Source organism: Rhinolophus ferrumequinum, chromosome 4 (genome assembly GCF_004115265.2).
Source record: "Rhinolophus ferrumequinum isolate MPI-CBG mRhiFer1 chromosome 4, mRhiFer1_v1.p, whole genome shotgun sequence".
NCBI classification, from domain to species: Eukaryota; Metazoa; Chordata; class Mammalia; order Chiroptera; family Rhinolophidae; genus Rhinolophus; species Rhinolophus ferrumequinum.
This window is the reverse complement of record NC_046287.1, coordinates 90,761,916-90,774,895: the sequence shown is the minus strand read 5'-3', so window position 1 is coordinate 90,774,895 and position 12,980 is coordinate 90,761,916. Positions and strand designations below refer to the sequence as shown.

General features: G+C 38.4%; 1 protein-coding gene across 2 annotated transcripts in view; it reads right to left on the bottom strand.

Annotated features, from left to right (window-relative positions):
* The window catches only part of LCP1 (lymphocyte cytosolic protein 1), an 89,676-nt gene that overhangs the window by 52,324 nt on the left and 24,372 nt on the right, over positions 1-12,980 (bottom strand). The window contains exon 1 of one of the 2 annotated variants that reach the window (XM_033104446.1): positions 1,575-1,778. The exons of the other annotated variant lie outside the window; for it this stretch is intronic. The gene's annotated coding sequence lies outside the window, so the exon portion shown is untranslated. Of the gene's footprint in view, positions 1-1,574; positions 1,779-12,980 lie in introns of those variants that run through there. 2 annotated transcript variants of the gene reach the window in all.

Here is a 12,980-nt window from a genome sequence, read left to right as displayed (position 1 = left end):
CCTAAGCACAACTCCATCCCACTATAGCAGTGCTTGTCCAAAGGGCAAGACCCAGAAGATTCTTCCCTGACGTTACTGGAAATGAGCTAGAATGAAGAAGAATGGATATTTTATAACATATCAGGTTGATGCTTTAGCAAGCTAAATTTGATTTAAATCAAGAGACTTTTTTTATTTTGAATTAACTTTTTCTTATTCCATTTTATTCCCTTTCAATGTTGGGAAAATACTGACATACCTTCACATCCTAATTTATTTTATTCTCATTAATAGTTTTACCTAAAATAACACATAGCATATTTTTTAAACTTTGGGGGAGAGGGGAGGGTTCAAGTCCTCCTCTCCTGATTTCACATTTTTCCAGGTGAGATGTGTATAACAATATTGATGGTCATATTTTGCCATGTCCAGAAATTCACATTTATAGGCAAATAGCTAATTTCATTCAAAATTGCCTGTGTGGATATTCTTGAAACAATTTTATTTAATAGAAACCAATTATAATAAATTCATGTAGATTTAAAATAAAAATATGTGTGGATAAACCACCTTTGTTTAATGATTTTTTTAAAAAACGTTGTCCTGAGGAAGTAATTTCAGAAAAGAAGTTGCTATACGTGATTAAGAAAAAGTAGGTTTTGCTAAGTATGCTGATAAATAAATCCATTTCCAGTCTAAATGGCTTTTATGTTTATCGTCTGTCAAGGGTTCTTAATATTGTTGGATAATGATAATTAAATAAAGGCTGATGCTACAAGATCCAAAGTCTATGTTTGAACAAATTTCCTGGAATAAATATCCCATATCAACTTCATAAGAATTTCTGTTGTAGACAGAAACCTTTCATCCAGAACTTAATGGTCATTTTGTATGGTCATAAGCATAATTGGTAGGTCAGATAATGCTATGAAAAAGTACAATTAAGCAACACAAATTGCTTTTAGTTTTAGAGAATAAACGGAGAAGAGGTGGCCTCTAATTCCATGTGGTTATTAAGCATACCCATTAAAAACCATTGACACCCAAATCACTCAAATAACGAGTATCACACTAACATATGGCTCAAGATGTTAATATATCCACTAACGTATTGTAAAGAAGTTTTTTAGTAAAACAGAACCACAGGAGCTCAGGTTAAATTCCCCCTCATTTGGCTAAAGTTAAATTCCCCTCATTCAGCACAATCCAAATGATCGATATATACTTTACTGAAAACGTTATAAAATAGATAAAATCACAGTAAACAACCTTCCTGAAATAAAGCAATAGAAATAAATCAGAACATGGTTTGGTTTAAAAAGGAAAAAAAATCATAGTTTTGGGGGCGGTAACAGTGGATAACTGGAGAATAAGCCGCGCAGAGAGCTGAGGGTTCCCACTCTGGGTGGCCACATGAAGTGACTGCAGCATTGCTCGGCACTTTAGCAGTGGCAGGGCTCTCACAGGGCTCAGGTGACAGGTGCCCAGACCTCTCGTCCTCTGAAGGCAAACTCCACAATCCACGGAAACAGCCACCCAACAAGCAAAACACCATAAGCACTTAGAAATGACAAAACGACATAAAGAAAATTTACCTTGTAGAAAAACTGTCCTCAATGGTACTGGCGTGTGACCAGAAAACCCCTTCTTTCTGATCTGCAGAACAACTTTGTCAACCCCGAGTGTGCGGTCACAAGGCAGGAAGTGACTAAAATGGCAAATCACCAGCCAAGAAAGAAATAGATTTTGTCTTTATAAGGACATTTTACTTAAGTTTTTTTTTTGTGCCTCCTCCCTGCAAAAATCACCTGACAGAACAGGTCACACTGAAATTTAGAAGCCTCTTACCACTTCCTCTTCATAAGCATTTTTCTCTTTCCTTCCCTTTCTTTCTCCTCTAGCTGTCTGTTAGGTTCTGGGCTACTTAAACCTGCCTGAGTTCAGATCACAAGGCAAGGTCAGCCTGCTACCTTGACTTCTTTCTCTGACCCCAGTTGCAAATGCAAAGCCCAGGTTTCTAATTGCTTATAGCAAAGATAAACAAACTATTCATTTTGAGTCAAAGAGCCAAGGGAAAATGTGGCAATACTCCTGAAACAAACTAAAAGGGATTTCCTTGGGAAAGCCCTGCCTCAGCCAAAACCCAACCTCTCTTAAGAGTCCCCGAATAATGATTTTATTGGTGCAAACAAAACAAAATGGCCTCTTTAAGGGGAAGGGCCAAAAAAGGAAGGTCACTAGATTATTTACACACCCTTTTATTTATAGAACACCTATGTGCTAGGGATCGCTTTAACCCAATTAGTGACTTCAATTATTTAGATGTTTCCTATCAAGAGCACCAGCGGATCACTCAGGCAGCTATGATGGTTAAATGGGTGTGTGTGTGTGTGGTTATATATATATATATATATATATACATATATATGTATATATATAATTATAGTTATATATGTATATATATAATATATAGTTTTACATATATATATGTAAAATTATAGTTGACATTCATTATTGTTCAGCTCCAGCTTCAGGTATACAGTGCAGTGATTAGGCAACTACACCATCCCTGAAGTGGTCTCCCTAATAAGACAAGTGTCCATCGGATACCCTGATAGTTACAAGAAGCGGCATACAGCATTAGGAATAGAGACAGTGGAAATGTAATGCCTGTATGTGATGTCAGAGGGGTAGTAGATTGGGGGAGGGGGTTATCACTTTGTGAGGGATATAAGGATAAATGTCTGACTAGTACATTGTTTTGTGCACCTGAAACTAATAATAACTAACTAACTAAGTAAATAAATAAACAAATAAATAAAAAGAGCCCCCCCCCTAAAAAAAAAAAGGGCAGCTAAATTCCTTCATACAGACCAGATTTATTTTTGAATGCGCATTTAAGAGAACTAGCAAGAGAATAGCTCTATTCTATGCCCAAACCTGGATGCTTGTCTCGAGGGCAAATTCCATCTTCAAATGTAAGTGTTCAAGGGCTCATAACCTAACAGTGGTTGTGAGGGTGTGTAGCACCCTAAATAATGTTGATGAACTTTAAGCATCGTCTCCACATTGCCTGGAGACAGTGTGGTGCCCGGGTGGGCGGGGGGCAGCCTGCTATTGAGGAATCAGGGTATACGGCTGTGCTCCAGGTCTTACAGTAATGATGTTTGGTCACCAGGTCTTACAGTAATGATGTTTGGTCATTCCATTCACTTCTGTATTTACTAGGGGCCTGGGACCCCGCAAATGGGTACTCTGTTTAGGGGGCTGCCTTTATATTTCTTTTGCTTCTTTGATTTCTCCTCTGGAAAGGTCCTGCGCCTGACCTCAAATGTTAAACCAAGCAGTTTGGTTTCTCTACTCCATTAGCCAGCGGTGGGCCACTTCTTAGTCAGAACCCCACAGTGGCCATTTTAGGGGTTGGGCACAACAACAGGAAGGGATTGTGGAGACTCAGTCCATTCTAGAAGTGGTTCATCTCACCTAGAACTATCTTGTGACCCTCCAGGGAAGACTAAGGAGGTGAATCGAACCTTGTGTTCTCCATTGCATAATTACTCCCCAAAAATAAGTTGCAGAGCAGTTTCAAGAAGCACCTAAATTCTTTCAGGACACCAGAGAAGTGTCCATGTATTGCTGTGACAAGACAGATCACATTACAATGCAGCCAAAGGCTGGTGGTTTCCGTGCTGGTCACTTGGGGTCCTATAGCAGGATTCCACTGATCATGTCTTGATGGGCTTTGGGATAAAAAAGTGTGAGGTAACTGTGGGTCTACTTAAAAAAATATGGTTCTGCATCCCTGTGGTTTCAGGATGGAATGAAGGTCCAGCAGTAACACTTCATAAATGGAAACAGAGACTCACTTACGTACCTGGGAGAAGGAAAGCAGCAGCATTGTGGATTTACTGTTGCCTGGTCATCGCGGACCTGAGGAATCTATAAAGAAGAGCCAAATATACTTGAGAATTGGCTCAACAAGTGCTTGGGTGCCTATCTGTAGGCACTGGTGATGCAGAAATGAGCAAGACACAATCACTGCTCTCAAGGAATATGAGGTGTGATAAAAAAAACTACGGTGAATGTTTAAATTTTAAAAAATTATTACAATAAAAGACACATTACCATTAATCCCCCTCAAAATCCTCCCCCTCACCTTGAACACACTTATCCCGTCATTCTTGACACTTCCTGAAGCAGTTCTGGAAGTCCTCTTTCATGAGTGTCGTTAGTTGCACTGCTGTGGCTGCCTTGATGTCCTGAATCGATTCAAAACGTTTACCTTTCATGGCCACTTTGACTTTGGGGAAGAGCCAGAAGTCACACGGTGCCAGATCGGGTGCATAAGGTGGATGAGGACATACCATAATGGTTTTATTTGACAGAAGTTGCCATACTAGAAGCTATATGTGACATGGGATAGAGGATGTCATAATAGAGGATGAAGTAAAGACACTCATGAAAAAGGATTTCCAGAACTGCTTCAGAAAGTGGCAAGAATGGTGGGATAAGTGTATTGAAGCGAGAGGGAGTATTTTGAGGGGGATTAATGGCAAAGTGTCTTTTACTATAATACATTTTTAAAATTTAAACATTCACTGTATCTTTTATCGCAGCTCGTACATGATCTAGTAGAGGAGAAAGACATGTAAGTAAATAAACGTCATCTATTATGAAAGGGGTGCAACAAGCAGTGGAACAAAGTACAGATTTGAGCAGAGCTGACTTTTGAAGGTGGTGAAACGTATGTTGTTATGACTAGCAGCAGACTGAAGTCAAAAAAAGAATGTAGGATTCCAGATGATGTCTAGTTTCTAGGAGATGAAAGCCACTGAATTGTGCTGCTTACAACCAGTCAGCTGATAGAGGCTTTCTGCTCTGGCACCAGCTCAGCTTTGGCTTCACAGCAGCGACCCAGCGCCACCTCACCCACATCCTGGACCACTCCCTCCATCTTAATCTCTCCATCTGCCCCTCAGTGACATAAATCTACCCAGAGGCAGGCAACCGTTCAGGTCTTAGAGCAAGGCTTTTTCAGACAGGAGGACTGTATCACTGTCAGTGTTTAGAATTGCTTGTGCATCATCATGATAATAAACAGAAGACTGACTTTTGGTTTTATTATTATTTTTACCTTCTCTACAATGTACCACTGATATCCCACACCCGGAGTGGACCTTTCCCACCTCCTACTCCCCACTCTCCACAGGCCTCTACTGCCATCTCGGTCACTTCTTCACTGGCTTGTACTTTGCCCGCGCTCTGCCTCTACTGCCCCCTTAGCCCCCCCTCCCTGACCCCACCAACTGCTGTGAAGCCCACAGCCTCAGTCTCTAATACTGCATCAGCTACTACCCTCACAGATTTGCAGTGCTATAAATTCAAGCTGCTTGCCTTCAAATTACTTCTCAGAAATTCTTTTATTCAATTTCATTAATTACCGAGAGCAGGCGTTCTCAATCTTGGGTCCATGGATCCTGAAAATGTATACATAATTTTGTGTGTATGTGATTTTTTTCTGGGTCCACCATATTATTCATCATAATATTAAACAGACCCCCAAAAGTTCGACATGTGTTCCAAACTCTCTCCTCTTGCCTAATCTACTCTCCAACATCCTTTCCTGGCCCAAGATTCCTGCCTCTTAGTTATTGAGAGATCAAGTCATCTGGTACGAGCTGCCTTATTAGCCTTCTCTGCTCTCACAAGATCCATCATTTCCTACTGTCTTTCAGCCTTAAAGGAGGTGTTCTTTCATCTTCTCAAGGCCAATAGTTTCTCATTATAATTTTAATCTTACACCTTCTGCTTCCTTAGATACATTGCTCCATCAGTTATCCCATGCTTTTCTAGAATCTTTTAATCTCTTTTACTCCCTCCACTTCCCCTTCATTTACTGTACAAAGGAAACTTGTACAAAGGAAAAACACCTCTGCTTCACTCCACTGCTTATCGCCTCACATTTGACAGGCAGGGAATGACAGTAATTAAGATGGGCACAGTCCCTGCCTTTGTAGAATGTCCACTGTCTCAAGGACACAGACAAATGAAAAGGCAAGTGGTACTTAGAACCATGACAGATGAAAAGCAGAGTGCCTGTGGGAACACAGAGCACTAAGCCAGACTTGGGGTGAGGGAGGCATGCCCAGGGAGCACCATGGAGTTGTTAAGAGTAAAGATGCGGGGCAGCACTCAGCTCTCCTGCTGTAATAGTTGTGTTATCTTGAGCAAAGTTTTTAGTTTCACTGACCTCAGTTTCCTCATCTACAAAATGGGGCTAAGGATAGTGTCTATTTTATACAGTTGCTCTGAGGGGTAAGTGAATTATATATGTAGAGAACTAAGAAGAGTGCCTGCTACATAGCAAAGGCTATATAAGTGTTAATCTGTCTTTTAATATTTATACCAGATTCTGGATTAAGCCATGTACATTATTTTACTTTTTCCTCCAAACAACCCTGAATTAGAGTTTATTGTTCTTCAATTTTTAAATCATGGTGTGATTCTTATACCATAAAATTCAGTTTAAAAGTGAAATTCAGTGGGTTTTGGTATATTGACAGAGTTAGGCAACCATCACACTATATGATTACAGAATATTTTCATCATCCCCCCAAAAACTTTGTACCCATTAGCAGTTGTTCCCTGTTTACCCCCACCTTCCAAACTCCCAGCCACTAATCTATTTTGTCTCTGTAGATTTGCCTGTTCTGAACATTTTATATAAATGGAATTATACAATACCTGGTCTTTTGTGACTAGCTTCTTTTACTGAGCATAAGGTTTTCAAGGCTCATCCATGTTGTAGCATGTATCAGGATTTCATCCCTTTCTACAGAAGAATAGTATTCCATCCTATGTACATGCCACATTTTATTTATCCACTCATTAGTTGATAGACATTTTAGTTGTTTCCACTTTTTGGATATTATGAATGATGTTGCCGTAAACAATCCTGTACATGTTTTTGTGTAGACATATGTTTTCTTTAATTTTTTAATCAAAATAATACATGTATATAGTTTTAGAAGTCAAATATTACCTCAGGATTTATGGTGAAACATTCATCTCCTAACACTCTTTATCTCTACCTCCAATTCCCATTCCTCAGAAACAGTTATTTTCAACAGTTTTAGCTGTTTCTTCTGCTATTCCATATTTTTAGATGCTATGCTTATACTGTGTCTTAATTCTTCAGGATTAGTTGTTGTTTTTTTTTTAACTTACTCAGGAGAAGAAGATTTGGCCCTCTTACTCCATCAACACGCACACACTCACCCTCTCACAACCCTGTACAACAGGTTATAACTTCTTTTAAGTTAAATTAACATTCAGTTCTTATAATGACTACATAAATATCCATAGTTGAGTTATGCAGAGCACTATGTTTATATTTCATTTTTGTATTTTTTTTCATTTGTTAGGTTTCCATGTACCTATTACTAATTCTGTACCAAACTCTCCAACAGAGAGTTTAAAATAATTTTTAATTTTAATTAAATTATTTTAATAAATAATCGTTTAATTATTAACGATTAATAATTAATTTAAGAAATAATTTTTAAAAATCAACAATGAATCCTCTTTTTTTTTTTTTTTTTTTTTTTCTCTTTTGGAGAGGTCCTTCCTAGAATCCTTCATCCTCCTGTCTGGTCCTGCTGCTGCCAAACTGCCATCCAGAAGCTTCCCTTCACCATCATCCTGGGGAATCTTCTTTTCCCTCTCGGTTGGATCTCCTGTTTCTGGACTTATCATCCATTTTCTTTCTACTTCCTTGTTTTAATAAGCACATCTAAAGGTAGTAGATTCCTGAGAAAGATTACATGAGACATAAAAATTTTGAGACATTTTATAACTGAAAACATAAATAGTCTACCCTCACTCCTGAAAATCATTTCCTCTCAAAATTCTGAAGGAGTTGTTCTGGTGTTTTAGGTTCCAGTGTTGCTGTTGAGAGGTCTGACTTATGGTTTCTTGCATGTCATACATTTTTTTTTAATTTCTGGAGATATTTAGGACTTTCTCTTTATGCCTGACATTCTGAAATTTTATGATATGTCTTAGAGTGGGCCTGTTTTCATTCACTGTGCTAGGGACTCAGTAATCTCAATCTGGAAATTGAAGTCTTTCAGTTCTGGAAAGTTCTCTCCCTCTCTCTCACATTTCCTTTCCTCTGTTTTCTATGTTCTCTTTCCTTGGAATTAGATATATTTGGATGTTGAGTCTTCTGGATTGATCCTCTAATTTTGTTTTCTTTTTTCCTCCTATTTTCTGCTTCTTGGCTTTCCTGTTCTACTGCCAGCGTGTTGTTCAACTTTTTCTTCAAAACTTCTACTGAACATTTAATTTCTACTACATTTTTAGTAGTCCAAAACTATTTCCCTCTGAATCTTCTTTTTTTATAGCAAGCTGGAGATCTGGATGGGGTGAGAAATGTTTCAACTGCTCCCTATGTACACTTTTTACCACCTTTCTGTTTTTCAGCTCCATCTTTCACAAAGGTATGTTGTGCTGCAGGGTTCTGAGCTTTGCTGAGTGTCTGTGATGTGATTTGAATTGCTTCTTGTTGACTTCTTTCATTATAGGCCTGAGGTTCAGCTTTGTTGTGTAGCCTTCAGCACTTTACACAATCCATCTATTTTATGGTGTCCAACTTTGTGCTGACATCTCTTGCCTCCTGTTGCCTCATTGGATATTGGTCTCTCCTGCTACATTGGGCATCCCATGAGCGAAGGGCTGTGTTTGTTTTGTTACCGCTAAACCCTGTACCTAGCATTTCAAAAATATGTGTTGAAATTCCCAACACCATCTATTGAAGAGGCTGTCTTTACCCCATTGTATATTTTTGCCTCATTTGTCATAGATTAATTGACCATACATTTTTGAGTTTATTTCTGGGCTCTCTATTCTATTCCATTGATGTACATGTCTGTTTTTATGCTAGTACCATGCTGTTTTGATTACTGCAGCCTTGTAGTAAAGTTTGATAACAGGCAGCATGACAGTATGGAGGGTCCTCAAAATATTAAAAATAGAACTACCATATGACACAGTAATCCCACTTCTGGATATTTATCCAAAGAAATCCAAAGCACTAATTTGAAAAAACATATGTATCCATAGGTTCAATGCAGCATTACTTACAACAGCCAAGATATGGAAGCAACGTAAGTGTTTGTCAATAGATAAAAAAGATGTGGTACATATATACAAAGGAATATTACTTGGCTATAAAAAGGAATTAAATCTTACCATTTGGAACAACAAATGGATGGACCTAGTGGGTATTATACTAAGTGAAATCAGTCAGACAGAGAAAGACAAATACCACATGATTTCACTTGTATGTAGAATCTAAAAAACAAAATAAACAAAAAAACAGAAACAAACTCATAGATACAGAGAACAAATTGATGGTTGACAGATGGGAGGTGGGTGGGAGCCTGGGTGAAAAATGGAAAGGGATTAAGAAGTACAAATTGGCAGTTACAAAATAGTCATGGGGATGTAAAGTATAGCATAGAGAATATAGCCAACAATATGGTAATAACTATGTATGGTGCCAGATGGGTACTAGACTTATTGGGGGGATCACTTTGTAAGGTATATAAATGTCTAACCACAATGCTGTACACCTGAAACTAATATATTGAATGTGAACTATAGTTGAAAAACTTTTAAAAATTTTAAAGAATGAGAATATCCAAATCTATATATTTGTTGAATAAATGAATGAAGAGGACTAAGCTAAGACTAGAAGGATGGGATGGAAAGGAAAGGCAGAAATATACTCTAACCACAAGAAAATGGCACCTGCAAAAGATCATAGGTGAGACAAAGCAAGATATATCAAGAATCTGACAAAGCTGAGTACTCCTGCAGTAAAGAGTGAGGGGCTGGTGGGGTGCGGTAGAGGGTTTGGGGGAGGGGTTGGATTGAAAGAAAGAGAAAAGCCTGGAGACTTTAGCACAGGCCAGATCATGGTGGGTTTTTCAGCTGTAATAAGTAGTTTGGGCTTTAGCCTGCAAGTAGTGGGGGGCTAGTTTAGGGTCTGCATGATAATAGGTCTGCTATAAATAAGTACCACAAATTGGGTTGTTTAAAATTTATTAAAATAAATTTATTAAACAGAGAGTAAGTGCCTCATGGTTCTGGAGACCAGAAGTTCAAAAAGGTACCAGCAGAGTTGGTTCCTTCTTTTTTTGTTTTTGGCATGGGAAAATATCATTAAGTGAAATCAATACATACACAGACCAAAGGGAAAAGTGTGGCCCTTATTATACAGTATAAATACACAAAGCCAAACCCAATCCCCTTTCCAAGGACAGAACCACCAGGTCACCCTGCCATTTCTGGACTTCCTCCACATCCCAATTGGCCCTCAGTGATAAAGCCCACCGTGGACACATCACCGTCTTTTCTAATGGAGGCTGTGCTGTCTATAGGAGAAGTCCACTCTCTGTGAAGTGGTGAGAAAGAAAAAGCAATTTTTCTTGGAGCGTTGTTTAAAAGTACTAGTAACAACTTTTCAAATACTGAGGCTTGTGATAAAAAGGGTCAAACTCATAGATGTCTTCTCTGCCACTGGCTCCAATGTGACCCATCTAGCACCACAAGACTCTAAGCAGACTGACCCTAATGAGTACCTGAAAGCCTAGGAGCTCCCTTAATAGTCAAAAGCTAGGGCTAACCCAGGAAAAGGTCATGGCCAGTCAAGAAATTGCTTCTAGGCTTTGAACACTAAAAAAGAGAGACATGGCCTGTCAGGAATCAGTTTATGAAAAAGAGGTTGTCTGAAAACCTCTTTATTTTAACCTCAAAATATATAAATTATGCTCAAATAATTTAAAAAGGATAAAGTTTAAACTTGTAAGATTTCCAAAATTAAGAAAGTAACAAAAAAATTAGAATTTAAAATTATAAAAGTAACTCTTAAGAAACTTTTCCTCCCCTGAATAATGTTAGTCTATAACTGTGTTGGCAAAAGAGTAATTTCTTAATTCTGATTTCCTTAACTAACATTTTAGGAGTTTGAATTTCACTTTCCAAACTTTTTCACGAGTAATTTTGGTCAAATTATATTTCTGCTTAGTTCTTAAGCATACCCTCGCCTGCTCCTCTCCCTGTCATTCTCCACACCCTGGTCTCCCTCACCCCACCAAGATTCCCTTCCATCTCCCTAAAACCCTGGAACATTTTAATAAGGAAATACCCAATGGAAACTGGCACTGCTCAATTTTCTGAAGAATGGAAGTGAATGTGTATTTTTTTCTTTTCCTAAAGGAAAAGAAATTGCCTGCAAATATTTAAGCTCTAACCATTTGATTAAAAAATTTCTGCCTATAACTATCAATATTATAAGACTAGTTAAATCCATACCATATATGTAGTTATTCGCTTTTATGAGAGGGGAAAAACCCACCCTGTCATATCATCAAAGATAACTTTATTCTAGATACAGTTTAAACTGGCTAAAAACCAGTCAGGGCCTGAATGAAACAAAATACGTGTCTTTAGGAGGCCAGCCACTAAGTTTTCCTTAAAAAATCATTAACGACTGGTTAAATCATAGGTTTAATATCAATTAATTCATAACATGCTGGATACGTCACAAGCAATGAAGAATAAGCTATTCAATTACACTGAAGTGCTATCAAATCTGTCACTAGTCAGAGATTCTGGAATTGAACCAAACCAATCACTAATATCATCATAATTTAACAAACTCAGAAGTATACTGTAAAAATATACTAACTAAGTCCATGAGGTTTATAATGCTGTTAACAGTGAAAATAATGTAGCCTGGATACATGGTGCTAATGTCTTATATGCTGATCACATATTTCTAAGGGACCCAGAAGAGAATTACTCAAGGTTTTGCTGGGTCCCTTAGAAATATGTGTCATTCAAAATTTTGTGTGGGTATGGTTAAGGTACTAGAATACTATCCACGAGCTGTAGATGCCTGCATGGCACCAAATATACAGTGCTGGCTTCTTCTGAGGGCTGTGAGGGAGAATCCCTTTCATGCCTCTCTCCCAGCTCCTGGTGGTTTGCTGGCAATCTTTGGTATCCTTGGCTTGTAGAGGCATCACCCAGATCTCTGCTGTGCCCAAATTTCCCCTTTTTATAAGGAGACTGTCATATCGGATTACGGCCCACGCTACTGACCTCATCTTAATGTGGTCATCTGCAAATACTCTTTTTAAATAAGGTCTTATTCACAGGCACTGGTGTGAGGACTTCAATATCGTGTGATGGGGACACAATTCATAACAGGGCCTTAAGCAGAAATTGACACAATCAGACCTGTATTTTAGAAAAATCTTCCTACCTCCAATGAGAGGAATGAGATGGCAAGGGTTGGAGTGGAGGTAGGGAAGATAAAGATGAGACTATTCCTGAGGACTTTGCCTTCAGCGTGGTCTAGGGTGATAATAAGTGGTCGTGGGACAAAGGAAGGTGGGTAGATTCAAGGAACACTTGGTGGGCAGACAGAACAAGAAAGAACTGATTGAATACAGAGGAAACAAAAGATTGAATAAAGGAGAAGGAGTCAAGGATGACCTCATTTCTGGATGGTAAACTGGATGGGGAGAGTGGTACCATTCAATGAGACAGGAAATGCAGAAGTGAGTTTGCAGAAGAGAAATTATGAATTTAAGAAGTGCTACCTTATTTCCTCAATTCCCATACAGTCTTCATTGGGTCGCTCTTCTCATTGCTCTTCAAAAACTGTGATCTAAAGGACTTTACTCAGTCTTCAATGCATTTGCCTTTATCCAACACTTGACACAGTTGACCATCCTTTTTTTCCCCAAACTCTCTTCTCCAGGAACAATTATTTATATTTAATTGCAAAATGAATAATTCTATTTTGAAATCCTGCTATCATCTCAAATATCTAAAACTGAACCCATCATTCCTCTAACAAATAAGCTCCTCTGCACCCCACTTCCTTAGTTCAGCCAGAAGTGCATCATTGGCCCAGGACTTTCTGG